The following is a 4,443-nucleotide window of genomic DNA, read 5'->3' on the forward strand; positions in this document are numbered from 1 at the left end:
TCTCTATACTAACTTCTATTTAAAATGTTTTTTGATAAAACTGCAACTATTTTCGAAATATTTATCTGGATAAGATTGAAATGAATTATCACACACACATACACATACATACACGCATTTAAATATTTTGTTGGAAAAAATCTTGTAGTTTTTAAAAATCCATTTCAGAAAAAAAAATAGCTTTTCAAACTAGTATTTGAATTTTGTCTTCATGATATTTTGTTTCTAAATTATATAAAATTGAAAATAAATATTTAAAAAATTTTTTTAATCTTTTATTATTTTTTGAAGTACTGTATCTGGATGAAATATCGTCGAACAAAATTAAATAAATAAGTATTTTAAAATGAACATTCTAAGCTTTAAAATGCTTTTTGAAAAAACCTGGTACGATACTTTTTCGTAAATATTAAATGTTTATGTTATATAAAATTTTACAGTGTAAAAACTTTCTAAAATGATTTGTATAAAGTTTTTAAAAAATTTTGAAAAAATGTATACAAATTTATATTACAATAAACATCTTTTTTGTTTTTTTTCTGTAAACTTTTTAATTTGGAAATTAAAAACATTTTAGAAAAAGCAAGCAATTTTACGCAATAAAATGTTATAGAATAAAAAATTTCATATCTTTATGAAAAATTATTATACCAATTTTTTTTTTCGAAAATTATGCTAAAGTTTAAGATCTCTTCTTTAAAATGCTCAAATTTTGTCCGATGATGTTTTATCTAGATATAATACCAAAAAATGGTGCGGGCTTCGCCATTTTTATGGGTATTGCATCACTTTTACTCTTTGTATCTATGACGTGATCTGGCTATATCGATTTCCGCTTATTATTTCGAGAAAGGGAACCAAAGAAGAAGAAAACGAAAAAGGAACAAAAATAGAGATAAAATTCAAACATTGCTTTAGAAAGCTCTATTTTTTTTCTTTAAAATGCATTTTTAAAAACTTCTCTATGATTTTTTTTAACAATATTTAAGTTTTTATAAAAAATGAAAAAATTGCAAACGTTCTCGAATTAATAAACGTTAGTGTGTATATGCGTACGTGCGTGTATGCGTGCCGTGCGTGTATGCGTGCCGTGCGTGTATGCGTGCGTGAGTCGTGCGTGTGCGCTTACGAATTAAATATAAGTGTATATTTATATTTAATTTGAATTATTACTTCAATCAACTATAATAATAGATATAATTTAAAAAGGAATAAAAGAGAGATTAGTGCAAAAAGAGCGTGTGATTAAAATGAACAAATTAAAAAATCTAACTCATAAATTTGAAAGTTCTGATATATAAATGATAATCTTTATGATCATAATTCTAAAGGTAGGATTCCATAGTCCATGACTCGGCATGGTTCCTGCTCCATCTTGGCTCGCCGTACGTTCGTCACAGGATTAGTTCCGAAATTGATATAAAAAAAAGACTAAAATTATGGTCCCACGGCAATTTCATGGCGCACCGAGCTAGCTCGCCATATAATGAGCCATGGCTCAGCGAGTCTCTACCGTAGGAACAGGGTGGCTCATTAGGGGTGCTTTCCAACAAGAGACACACATGATACGATGTGATGCATCATTACATCCTTGTTCGCCAATGTTAAACAAGAATGAGATGACCACTGGGTTTACTGAGTCGCTTGTTGAAAGGCACCCTATTGTTCGCCATGGCTCGCGGCTCGTGACTTGTGGTACTCGTCCTTGGTTCACCATATCGGTAAGTTAACGTAAATCAAAGGGTTTGCCATGGCTCTTCTAAATCATAATAATCAACTACTGCGGGTTGCTACATCACCAAATTTCTTTATGCTTGCATATAAATGTATAAGAACCTGTTTATTATTGCTAGTTGAGATATTTATTATGATTTTTTATCATTCAAGTCATAGTATAGAGTAGGATGATGAAAAAATTGTCGAATTTTTATAATTATACGAAAAAATTTATGTGAAATGATTTTTTGCAAATGCACATTGACTACGTTTAGCAAAATTTGTTTTGTTACGGTTGAAAGTTTCTTTTGCGCTAATTGAATTATTACTCTTAGATCTTCTATAGTTCTGTATCGGCGAAGAAAACTTTCAATATTTACAAAATAAGCATTCTGCTGAACGTGATCATTGGCGAATCTAATAGCGCAAGATGCTTTGTCAGCGTGTCTGTTCGCAAAGACTTCTTTGGCTCGCCCTTAATTTTCAAAAACGATGTGTCATAAGCCGTGAGCGATAACAAATCATCCTGGTCCTACGGCACGTAGAGATTTTCTAAGCCATGGCGAGTCATTGCAAGCCATGCTGAGCCACGGGCTGTGGGACCCTATTTTAAGAATTATTAATAATTACTAATAATCATAACAATTTATAATTGAGTTATATAGGAAATTAAAAGATTTAGTGCGAATGTTAAGCAAATTAAGCAGTTCTTCCTCTTTGTAACATTGAAAGAAAGGAATTTATTCACCAATGTTGTAACAAAAACAAAGTATTGTACACGATACATTCATGTCTATTTGTAGACTTGATTATTGATGGTATATGTTAATTAATTTCATGAAAATATAGTACTTTCTTCCAATTTTTACTTCTAGGTATTAATGAGCAGTTCTCTTATTTCTATAATTAAAATCGGGTTTACGAAGAAACGTCGATTTATTATATTAATTTCTTGAAATCGATTCTTTTAATGTTTGTGTTATCCTTGATTGTAAATCGCGATGCGTATTATAATAATATTCCTACTTTTATGTTTATTTTGAATAATTGTATCATATTGAATATTTTTCATTTCAATATATTTGCTTAATGAATAAAAGAAGTAAAGAAAAAAAAAGAATTTTTTACATTTTGATTATTTACCCTAATTTTGATATTAAAAAACATATTTGCGAAACATTTTTGATTTTCTTATAGAGTCATACATTAATTTGTCACACTGTATTTGGGTCTGCATTTATCGTTTGGGTCCGCATTTTCCCATTTCTGTTTTCAAAAAGTAATTATAACAATGAATAATTTTCTATGTAATATTAAATTATTTAATATTTTTAAGAAACGAACTTTTTAGTACAGATTGTAATTTTTTGAATCAAATTGCATTGAAACAGAAAAATATAGTTGTTTTATAAGATACATTTTAAAACGTGAAATCGCGAAAATGCATGAATACAGGAAGTGATCAAGGCATTACAACAATTCCTGTATTTGCGATAATAATAAGATAATAGTACATTAAGAAATGTATAGAAATTTATAGAAAAGGGAAACATTCGAGGCACTTGTTATTAAGCGGAAATGGGGCAAAAATTATAAAAGAATCATAAGAAAAATTTACATATGTTGTATTAATATTTATATTCGAGATAAATTCATAATAATGATACTGTTTTATTTTAAAAGACTGAGAAAAATGAATGAAAAGTCGTTTCTAGTAAATTTTACATTTTTTTCCGGTTTATTTAAACAATTGTTGATTAATGCCTGGATCTCTTAGAACAATGTAATGTTTTTATCGCAAGCGAAAATATTATGTTATAGTTAATTACCGATAATTGGCACGATTTTCTAATAATAGAAGATTTTTTCGAAACATGTAATTTGTTTCCTGAACAAGTATGTAAGAATAACTGTCTTTTTTTTTAAATATGTGAGCTTGATTTGAAGCGTGATTGATAAGAAGTTGCGATATAAGTAAGAAAATGGAGAGAAAGAAAATGCTGAGGAGAGGGTGAGAAAGAAAGAGAGAAAGAGAGAGCATACGAAAATGAATTTTATTAATTAATAATTATAACACGATTGTGTATGAAGTAAAGCAATTGCGATATGTTATAAACACTTTAATATAATAGAGATGACACATTATTAAGAAAAGAAATGAGAATACCAATTTTCTCAAAAGATTCTGAAAATTATAATATGATAATAATAATTGAATATACAAAAATGGAGACAATCTATTTTACAAAGATATATGTTTCTATTCGGTTTTTCATTTTAATAATTTTTTAGTTCTATAGCATTAATTTTATCCTAAGGTCACTATTATTGTAAATTTAAATTGCAATATTAAATCATTAATTCGTTAATTAATGAAGAATTTAAAAAAAGGGTTACTGAAGCATTGGGATTAAAAAATTGTCTTAATATATTATAAAATTTATAAGGAATATTACAGGCGATTTTTGTTTTCAATTTTCAGCGGCTGATATGTCAGGATAAAAGAGATAATCTTCGTTATTTAACCCATTAACGGCCCATTTTTTATGAAGATTATAATAAAAATGTTTTTTGATTAATATAATCATAGTAAAAAAGAAATGCAAATGTAAATTAAAAGAAATTTTGTTTCAAATAACGTACGTCATTTCAATTTAAATAACTTCTAAATAATTTTAATATTTATATTTGAAATATTAAAATATAAAAATGTATAAGTTATATATA

The sequence above is a fragment of the Atta colombica genome, unplaced genomic scaffold, assembly GCF_001594045.1.
Source record: "Atta colombica isolate Treedump-2 unplaced genomic scaffold, Acol1.0 scaffold238, whole genome shotgun sequence".
Classification (NCBI taxonomy): domain Eukaryota; kingdom Metazoa; phylum Arthropoda; class Insecta; order Hymenoptera; family Formicidae; genus Atta; species Atta colombica.